A 10829-nucleotide genomic window follows, 5' to 3' on the forward strand; every position below is an offset into this window, starting at 1 on the left:
TACCCAGTGGCCAGCCAAACCAACCTGGCTCACTCCCTCTGGGCCCCGGCCCGCCACGTGGAGTCAGGCAGGCCTCCTGGCTGAGCCCATAAGCCTTGGCATCTGAGAGAGTGTCAGCAAGGGCGGGCACACACAGCAGCTGGCTCCAGACCAACATGGCAACATGGCCTCTCCCAGAGCCAGCTATGGCCTCTCCCAGCCTGGCCTTGACCACCCCCTGGTACCTTACTCGCTGCCTCACTATCTCAGCATCTTTCGGCTTTTGCTATCCCTCACTGGGGTGTTGCACCAGCCCCCTAACATGTCTCCCTTGAATCCTGCCCACTGCCCACTGGATTAATCTTCTTAAACAGCTCTGACCATCCTTCCTGTTTACATACATTTGATGAGGCCACGCATGAGCATCGAGAGACGAGCCTCTATCTCCTCTCCTAACATCCCTGACCCTTCGTCAGGAATCACCTTTGGCTCTGTGTCTTCCTTGGACCCGCTCTTTATTCTCAATCCTGAGGGCTGGGCTTTGGCTCACGCTGTTCCCTCTGCCCCAGATGCCCTTCGCCTGGTTCTCTGAGACAGTTTAAGAAAGATCTCACCGAGCTTTGACAGGCACGTTCGAATTTGCCCTCGTATGAGCCCCTACCCCCCAGGGCCTTATGCAGCCCATCCTGGGCCTGAGAATCGCCCCATGCCTGAGCGAGTGATGCAAAACCAGAGAAATGACCCATCTCAAGAGAGGCTGCAAACTTCACCTTTGAATCAGTTGGAAATTTGCACAAAACTTCTTTTCCACATTTTATGTCCTTTCACTTTCGGTTAAGGGTGACTCACTGACCTTTCTGAAAGGATGTGATCTCCTTGTCTGGCAAGCAACAAAATCATGTCATGTATTTAAACAACAGGGGTTGTCTTTGTTCCATGTCACAACCAAATTCTATGCTGCCTTAACTTTCCAGCCAAAAGTAATCCTCTTTTCTTTCAAAATCCTTCAGCGTTTTGCCTGTTCCCTTGAGGCACTTTCTTATCTCACCTACTGAAAGAGTGCAGAGGAGCCTGGCCAGAGCAGTGGGGAGTGGTCGGGTTCTGCATGCACATGGAAGGCAGAGCAGCAGGATTTGGGGATGGACTGGAGGTGGGGTGGGAGGGGCAGAGAGAACTGGAAGTTGGCTCAGGATGTTTAGGCTGAGTACCCAGAAGCTGGGAGTTGCAGTTCACTGAGACGGGAAGACTTCAGGGAAAGGCACTAAGGGCTGGGCAGGGCAGAATTCCGGCTTAAGTTTGAAAGGGCGAGTGGTGATGTGGGTGTGTACTTGGGTGTTGGAGCCTCCCGTTCAAGAGGGAAGGATAGGCAGGAGTTATACATTTGGGAGCAATCAACATAGAGATACTCCTTAAATTCGTGACTGTGGATGGAGTCACCCACAGAGAGAGAGAATGTAGATAGAAAAGGTCTGAGGACCAAGCTCTAAGACTCTCCGGCAGGAAGAGGTCAGGGAGATGGGGAAGAACCAGCAAAGACGTCTGAGATGAGATGGAAGGGGCCCCAGGGGACTGTGGGTCGCAGGAACAAGAAAGTGGAGGAATCAACTGGGAAAGTGAGGGCAGAGGCCTGACCTCTGGGTCACGGAGGCCACAGGCGCCCCGGACAAGAAGTAGTGCCGGCAAGAGTTGGCGTGGATTCAAGACCAGAATCGAAGGCAGTGAGGATAAACCCCTTTTCCAAGCAGTATGGCTGAAACGGGTAAGAGAAGAACGGGAGGTAAGGCCCTTGAGAGTGCTGTTCACATCAGGTCGGCCCTGTGGACCATCCAGGGCTGGGTGCCAAGGGCATAAGGCTGGAGCCACCGCCCAGCAGAGGAAACTGACTACCAGGGACAGGTATTCTGAGAACAGATTGTACCAGGTTTTATGGGAGTGGCAAGAGGCAGTGACTAGCTTTGGGGAAGTTCAGGGAAGTTGCCCCTGATCTGGTCTTGAAGGAAGGGTGGTGGCTGCCAGGCAGAGCCAGGGAAGAAAGTTGTTCTCAGCAGGAGGAGGCGTGAGCTTGAGGGGCCCAGAATGTGTGCGGTGAGGATGGTGGGCGCTGGGTCGGTTAGGGTTGCAGACCACGTTGATAAAGGCCTTGCATGGAATTTGACTTGTATTCCATAGACAATAGGAAAGAAACACTGACATCATTAACCCTTGGAGTGACAGGATCTAATTTCTATTTCGGTAGAAACAGGTTTTAGGGTTTTAGGGGCAGGGACCAGCGGGGGTGTTTTGCAACAGTCTAGGCAAGGAACGGGAGAGGCCCAGGGCTGGTAGGAAGCTCAGGAGGGATGGATGCCATCAGAGCCTCAGGACCTAGTGACTGGCAAAGGCGGAGACAGAGGGAGAAGGCTGGGTTCCTGGCTCAAACTGAGCAGATGGGTTGATTAATCTTTTTGTCTCCATAGTACTAAACACATAATAGCTTCGTGAAAAATATTCCTTGATTGTTTAAACTTAAATATGAAAAAGCTGCAAGAGTTTTGAAAAACATTTGTAAGAAAGCAGGGGCCACACACACATCATGTCCCAGTTGCTGGAGACTTGGCAGGCCTCAGGCCCGACCCTGAGGGGGGCCCTCACCCTCTCCCTGAGGAGCAACTCCAACACTATTGATGTCTGTGACTGGAGCACTGCCTTGTGTGATTCAGATGAGACAAACTCTGGGAGTACAGAGGAGACACCCTGAGGGAATTCCACTTAGGCTCTGCAGGGTGCACAGGGTTAGGAGAGACGTGGTAATGACTATAAATATTTATCAACCACTTGCTATATTGGTTGCTCCAGGAGCTATTCTGGGTGCTACAGTCAATCCTCAGAACAGGCCGTGAGGTGGGTCCTGCAATTATGCCCAAGGCACAGATGAGGACAGTGAGGCAGCAGAGCTTCTCGAAGTTTCCCTGGTACCCCCGGCAAACTGCAGACCAGGACCGTGACTTAGGCATCCGGCCGGAGTCCTGCTCCTGACCCCTCTTCCCCTCCGCTCCCATGTGTACAGATAGGGGGGTAAAGGCAGCACTTCAAGGGGCCCAGGAGTGAGTGGGGGCAGAGCTCCTCCTCCACTGCCCCGAAGAGCCCTGCTGGGCAAAGCCAGCTGTAAGCTTCCCAGGCTGCTGCAGGGCAGCTTGACAGGCAGCTCTCCCTGCCCTGGGCAGTTGGTTGTCATGGGGTCCTCCCTGACCGCAGAAACCACAGGCAGAAACAAACGCGAAGGAACTGAGAGGGGGCTGCAGAGGGACCACAACCACCGACCCCCCCCACACCAGGTGAGGAGCTGGGAAAGGGCGGAACTGATCAGAGGCTCTGCAAACAGGGCAGCGCCCAGGGAGCTGTGGATGCGGCCCTCCAAGGACAGCAAGGGGTTCCAGGGCCCTGCTGGGCGGAGGTGGGGCTCCCCTTCCAACCCTGAGCGGCCGAGCTAAGAGAAGAGCTCGTCTCCCACGCTGCGTGCATGACGCTGCCGTCAACAGCCGGTCTCCCTCCTTGTCATCACATCCTGTGGGGTTGAAGGACGAACAGAAGCCCAAGAATAGTGCGATCCCGCTTCTGCCTCTAACCTGACGCCCCGGCCTTCTGGCCCTTCAGCGGAGGGCCCTGTGTCTGTGAGTGTGTTTCTGCTGCGGGCGGCCGCCCAGAGGGGCCACCAGGCCCGCTCGGGCCCCCATCCCAGCCCTGAGCACTGCACTGCGGCTGGTGCCCTGCCTGCACCCCGGCCCCGACCGAAAGGCAGAAGCCCTTTTAGCTCCCTCCACTGGCAAGCCCAGCCTCTGGGGGACAGGATCCCCAACTAGTTTTGCAAAGAAGACAGCACAGTGTTACCCATTCGCGCCTGAAATACCTTGGGACCCCCAACTGGACCAGGTGCTGCTCCAGGCAGCAGGGGGTGCAGAGCTGTCAACAAAACAAACAGGAAACTGCACCCCAGGAGGCCACATTCCAGGGTGAGTGAGTGACATTAACCAGATTCTTAAGAATCCTAGCCTTAAACTGATGTCTCCTTGTCTGGCTTTCGGTCACCCTGGGCCCTGCAGTCCCCACCTCTGCCTGCTGCCCCTACCTCATCCTGCTGCCTGGTCCTGGTCACCTTGGGAGTCAGCACAGATTTCAGGGCAAGGCTAAGGGTAGATTCAGACAGAGGTGACACAGAGAGATGGCCCCAGTGGGTGCTCAGGGACAACGCCCGCTCCCTCCTAGCTGAGTTTGGTCCAAACTGGGGTCCTGGGAAACTCACATCTGTAAGTCTAACTTTGCTGGTGGGTTTGGAGGAAAGTACATCTGCCCTGCGCGTTCTCTGCTGCCTCTGCTTCCTATCTGATATCCAAGCAGGGAGCCGCAGGGGACTTCTAGGGGGATCTAGGGGTGGCTGGGCCATCGCCTGGAGGTGCTGTATGGCACACAAGGACGCACACCAGCTCTGAGGGCCCTGGACTGGGCCAGGCAGTTTGCCTGCCCAGGGTTCCTTCTTTGGGCCACAGCGCCATGATTCTGCTTTGGGGAAGTACACTTTCCCCCAGTCATAGTGGGATTGTCGGTCTGGCTGCCTGCCTGCAATGGGCACAGCCGCCAGGGTGGCCTATCAGATTTTCTCTTGCACAGACATGAGGTCAGCTGGACAGATTTGTCCCAGTGGGCCTGTCAGTGTTATTCTGCTACTCAGATACCAGATGGCCCTGGTCCCTGTCCTTTTAAAGTGTGATCATTCAGTTCTCTCTTCTGTTCTGGGAACTACCCATTTCTGTCCAATATATCTGTTGTCTCGCCTAGATTATCCAGACTAGTTTTCTGTTGCTGGCAAGCTTAGGGCCCTAAGTGTTGAGGAAGCTAATCTGCTTGTCCCTGGTCCTGACCCTGCACTGGGAAAGGCTGACGTAGAACCAGTCAGGGTTACAGGGGCCTCGGAGCCCTGCTTTCCCTGGGGACGGTGAAGCCCCCTGCTGTGGGCTCAATGTTGCCTCGAAGAAAATTCCTTCATATTTTGGACCATGGTTTCTAGAATGTTCTCTTTACCTTGCCTGAGTCTGGGGTAGGAGGGAGGTCCTGTCAGCATTTGCCCAACATCCAGCGTGGCCCCCCCGGTTCTGACTCCCTGTTAGGCCAGGCTCTAAGGTGGCTGTCTCCCTCCTCGCCTTCTTTTTCAGAGCAGCTCACGTAAGAGCCCTGGAGCTCAAGGCTAGGAGACAGGGACAGTGTAAGGCAGAGAGGAAAGAGCCAGAACGTTAAGTCTAACACACCTGGTGGCGGCAGCTCTGCAGCTTGCAGGGGGTGGTCCGCTTTTGTGCACCAGTGCACCTCCAGCGACGGCTCCCAGAAGTGCTCGGTGAATGACAGCTCTCAAGTGAACCTGCTTCTAAGGAGGGTGGGACATCTGGAGGTCCCCCTTTTCCCCTCTGAATGAGCACCTCCCTGGTTGCTGCACTTCTCAGCTTGGTCTCAGAACATGCTGCCCCAGGAGGTATAAGCATCCTCCTGCATGTGTTCCAGTTGGGAAGACCACCGGACAGGGATGTTTTATGAGGATCTGTGCTCAAGATGGGAAGTTGGGCTAAATGAACTCTAAGATCCCTTCAAACCTGGGGGTTGATTATTCCACTTCTATTTCTTGCTTTTTAACCTTCAAAATATTTTTAACTGTGAACTTTTAAGCATGTGGAAAATGGCACAAACAGTACAATAAATAACAAACTCCACTGAACTGTCAAATTTAACTTTTGCCATGTTTGTTCTGGATACAAATGAGCCCTGTGCAGATCTGTGAGTTTTTAAAAGTAAATGTTAATTGAGGTATAATTTACATATAATAAAGTACACAGATTTTGAATGTACAGTGTGGTTAATTCTAATATAGACTTTACTCTCCTATATCTTCTCTAGCTTATGCCCCCTGCCAGAGGCAACCACTGTCCTGATTTCTCTCATAATCGATCAGTTTTGCCTGTTCTAGAGCTTTATATAAATAGAATCATAAAGAATGAACTCCTTTGTGCTTGGTTCCTTTGTTCATCATATTGTTTTTGGGATTCTTCCATGATACTTAAAGTATCCGCAGGTCATCCCTTTTTACGTCTGAGTAATATTCCATTGGATGACTATACCACATTTAATCTATTCACCCAATAATGGAACTTTTGCTACATACTGACCCACGAGGAATGAAAACATAGATCCATAAAAAGAACTGCACAAGCATATTCACAGAAGCTTTTCTCTTAAGAGCCCCAAGCTGGAAATAACCCAAATGCATAATCTATTTTTATGCGAACATCCTCCATCCTAGACAACGAGGACAAGATGCTTCCCTGATTCATCTGTGTACCCTCACAGTGGTTTGAAAAGCAGATGAATCAATAAGTCTTTGTTGCATTGATGAAAGGCAGAGGAGGATGTAGAGTTCTCTGAGCCTAGTTCACGAGATGCGGGGAAGGGAACAGCCCTGGTCAGCTCACCAGGAGCGAGACAGGCGTTAGCAGAGGGATGTCGTGTTAATTCTACCCGAGCCTCAGTGCCAAGTGCAGAGCCTGGCATGGGACCAGCATTCAGGAAGTAGCTATTGAGTCAATGAAAGGGAGTCCACAGGCTGTCCAGGGCTGAAATCACGAGGTCCTCTTGCTTTGGGACCATCCTAGCTTCCTGGAAAGACACACCTTCCAGGGTACAGGAACAAAGGGACAGTGTCAAACAGGAAGGATCTAGCAGGGCCCTTGGAGATAAGGATGGGGAGGTTTGGAGTTTCCAGAGTAAAATTAGAATGAACTGGATTCACTCTCTGGCCCCGAAGCCCCATTCTTTATCTCCTTTATTCCTGTATACCTGTGGACCCAAGCATAGGACTCTGCCCATTTAGGATGAAGCTCCTCGCCTGGCAGGCACCAGGGAGCCCACCACATCTAGGATGCATCCCCTTGCACACCCCATTGCTGTTTCTGGCTGACACATTCAGTCTTCATAAAGGCACCAAACAAAGCCAGAAAATGACAGCTTTTCATTCACCCAGCCAGGGGCTCCATCCGTTCAGTTCGTCAGGAAACCAGACAGTTGGCTGTGGATGGGAAGTTGGTTTTCCAAGGGCTAGAAAATGTGGCCTCACTTCAGCATGTTTGTTCCGATGCAGGGATAAATATATGTCCCTAAATGGCAAGTCTGAAAAACCTCAAGTCCTCCAGGAAGGAACTTAACATTTAAGAGAAGCAGGAGAAGGGGTTTACTGGGCTCTGGGACCCCACTGTCATTGTCATAGGAGGATCAGTAGGTGGGGACTTAGAGATTTTTATCTACCGTACCCACATGGCCTGGGACCCACAAGCACTTTAGTTCTAGATAGCGGTCGGGGGTCACTAGGATTCCAAACTCCCACATTTTTCTGCTCCTGCATCCCGCTATTTTTAGGACGTTGGGGAAGCCTGTGTCCTCACCTGTACAGTGAGAACACTGCCCAGACAATGTCCAAGACCCTCTCCAGCTCTGAACCCTATGCATTTAGGGGCACAGGCTCAAAGCCGTGACCTGGTTAGTCTCACCACACCAAATGCATTCTGGGGATACGCTCACAGTAGCTCTTGCAGTGAGCTTGTGTGTTTCAAAGATGAAGACGCATGTTTTAAAGACTACAACTCACTTCCTTCCCCTGGAGGCGATTTTCCTGCTCACAATGTTTTCTGTTTTGGGGACCAATTTGGAAATGCATTCAGTCCACTGTCAGGGTGGATGGAAAAAAAATCTGGAAGATTTTCGGCTTTATATCCTTGTTGATGATACTCACAAACAAGGCTCCGCCGCCTTCAGAGGATGGTGGAAGGATAGGAAATTCTCATCCTTTCAGGTCTAAAAATAAGTATTTGTTGATGATCTGGATAATCTGATTGCCTGAAATGGCAGCAGCCTGGAGTCTCACCACATGAAAGTGAAGGGGGCATTTTCCTGGGTAGGCCTAGGAACACCAGAGTTAAAATAAAGCTGACCTTTGACTACTGAGAAGCTAGTGTCCACGGTTTCCACCCCCTGCCCAGCCCTCCCCCTACATTTTATGGTACTGAATTTTACATGAGATATCCTAAGTATGTATGTCAAGCTGAACATTGGTTATTTCCTATTACGACTTAAAGTGGATTATATATTCAGCCTGACCTTTAAAGAATTTATGGCATGAGCAAGATTTCTAAGGATTCATTTTTTTGGAAGATCCTGAAGATTAAAAATCAGTCAATAAAAGGAATTTTTTCCCCCTCCTTGTTGACTGACAGAACCACTGATCTTGAACGGTTCTGTGGGTTCTCTTTGGCCTTCATCCTGTCCTGGAGAGGCAGCAGGCCAGTGGGCTTTGGGGTAGATGGACCCGGCCCCACATTCTGGATTTGCACCCCCCACACCCCCAGCTGTGGGACGGCTGCCAGTGGCACCAGAACCAGTCCAGTCATTTGGCAAATGGGGGGGACTGCTGGGCAGAGATGGTGAACCTCTGGAGAGCAGAAGCAAGGGAGCTAATGTCCCTTTCCCCACAGCCGTGTTCCTGGTGCAAGTGAAAGCCAGTCTTAGGCTGAATTCTGCCAAGCCTACAAATGTTTGTTAGCACTCTGGTACAATATGCCGTGCGCCCGTTCGTCCAGCCTGCTGTACAGGGCTCTGACCAGGAGCTTGCAGGGAAGGTTTGTCTGGAGGTGTAAAGCATGCCTTCTGGTAGGTCGGCGGGACTGGGGGGTTGGGGGAGAACCTAGGACCAGTGGGGGGTGCTCTTTGCCATTAGATTGCTGCATTTGTCCACCTTTTAGACCTCGTGTATGGAAGGGTACTGGAAGCTTGTCCAAGTAGCACGGCTGTTTTCACTGAAGCATTTTAAAGTAAAGTGCTCTTGAAGCAATATAGCAGCGATCAAGGGCAAAGTGCTTCCTCGTCTGTAAAATGGCAATGATAGTGCCTTCCATGGGTCTGTGGTAAGCATTAAAGGAGATTACATGAATAAAATAAGCAAACGTGTGTGTGTGTGTGTGTGTGTGTGTGCACATGTATACTGTGAGGGGTTCGCAGAGCTTCTAGACATCAGTCCCCTCGCAGTCTCCTGTTCAGGTGTGCAAAGAATGAAAGGGAGACTTGACAGGGGAGACACAGAGAGCAGACAGCAAATGGGAGTTACAGGGCCCAGGAGTTTGCTTTAAGTTTTAAAGAAAACAGAGAAAGTCAGAGTCACATGCCCACCCTCCTTTCAGAAATGCTCCTTCATAGAAAATATCATAACAAGTGAAACTCAGCAAAAGAGAGAGACCAAGTTTTCCTCAGAGATGTTTTCCCAAGAGTTTCATCCGAGATATTTTGGACCCCCATTTCCTAAGTCCCTCAGGATGCTGGCTGCCCATGGATGATCCTGTTTGAGATTTTCTACCTCCCAGTTTAGCGATGCCCAAGCCCTTTGGGGAGGAAGCCCCGCCCTGCGCCCCTGCACTGAATGGCGGGGGCGGGGCTGTCTGGTCCACCTGCTCCTATGGAAGAAAGGTCAGCACGTGTGACTGGAAGGACGGAGAGCTCCTGGGCGATTGGCTTGGAGCCCCGGGCTCGGAGGAGGGCGAAGCAGAAGCTGAGAGGGGACGGTGAGCCCAGAGCCGTGGGCTGGGCCTCAGGGGCGGCCAGCCCTCCCAGCACAGAGCAGACGGCTGAAGCTCAAGCATGGAGGATTATTTTCCAGTTGACGAGGAGATCACCATCTGTTCCGAGCAGTGGGTGCCCAAGTTAACAAACTGGAACCTGGAACTGGGGTCAGTTACCTTGACATCTTGGGAAATTCTGGTAGCTGGCCCCTAAACCAGCCATGGGCCTACACCCCCATCACAGTGGCTCGAGAAAAAAGATCCAAATATTTCACAACAGACCAAATATATCTTGAGTGATGGATCTTTACTGGATTACTAAGGACAGTTGGAAACATTTGGGATTATTGCCTTTGAGGCCGCCCTGGTGTCATTGTGAAATGTCCTTACACATGACAGAGACAAAATGTCAGATTTCTGCTCTTGGCTGGATCATGACTCTGACCTCACTTTTATGTTTGAGGGTATCGGTGTGACACCACCAAAGATGTCAGAACATGATGTGAACCCAAATCTTAGGTATCTGCTCTACCACTTAAGCTGTGTGACCTTGGGTAACTGACTTAACTTCTCTGAGCCTCAGGCACTACCTGTAAAAATAGGGGATAATAATACATACTTCAAAGGATTGTAGCAAGTGTTGGTAGGAATGTTTGTCTTTCATAAACTGTTGGCTGAAGTTTGTTAAAAACATTTTTTGAAACTGATTTTTAAATTTTGACAAGAAAAAGTCAAGAAGGTGTCAGCCAGCTGGATAAGGCCTCTGGTCAGGACAGTCACTTAGAGAGGAAGCTGTGTCCTTGAAGGTGCTGTTTGGGAATAGGGAGTGGAGATAGCAGGAAAGGAAACTGGGAGTGATAAACAGCTGGAAGCTTCATTCCTGAGCCATCTCCTTCCCTCCCAGAGACCTCCCCCTCTCTGACTGGAGGGGTGAAGCCCTTTACATGGGCACTGCCCCGAGCAGCAAGTGTGGGAAAGCCCCTGAGCAACCCAAAGCTGCCCACCCGCATCACCCCTGCCTAGTCCCAGAGAAAGAATCTCTGTTGCAGGGGGTTTGGGGGCAATTCATTTTCCTTCTTTTCCTCCTTCCCTAAGGAATCTGGGGGGTTCATTCATCTCTTTTACACACTGTGAACTGATAGAGTTAATTGTTTCGCACTCACACACACATACACTGGGTTTTTGTGGTTCCCTCTCTTTCTTACTAAGGTGTGAGCTTTGGATGCATCA

The 10829-nt window shown here is 51.2% G+C and overlaps 1 long non-coding RNA gene across 1 annotated transcript; it reads left to right on the forward strand.

The window, feature by feature from the left end:
- The first annotated feature begins 895 nt into the window (after positions 1-895).
- Positions 896-5849, forward strand: LOC118916999 (uncharacterized). Its single transcript, XR_008998617.1, has 2 exons — positions 896-1756; positions 3341-5849. It is a non-coding gene; the product is annotated as an uncharacterized LOC118916999 (long non-coding RNA).
- The last annotated feature ends 4980 nt before the right edge of the window (positions 5850-10829 follow it).

Source organism: Manis pentadactyla, chromosome 7 (assembly GCF_030020395.1).
Source record: "Manis pentadactyla isolate mManPen7 chromosome 7, mManPen7.hap1, whole genome shotgun sequence".
NCBI lineage: Eukaryota > Metazoa > Chordata > Mammalia > Pholidota > Manidae > Manis > Manis pentadactyla.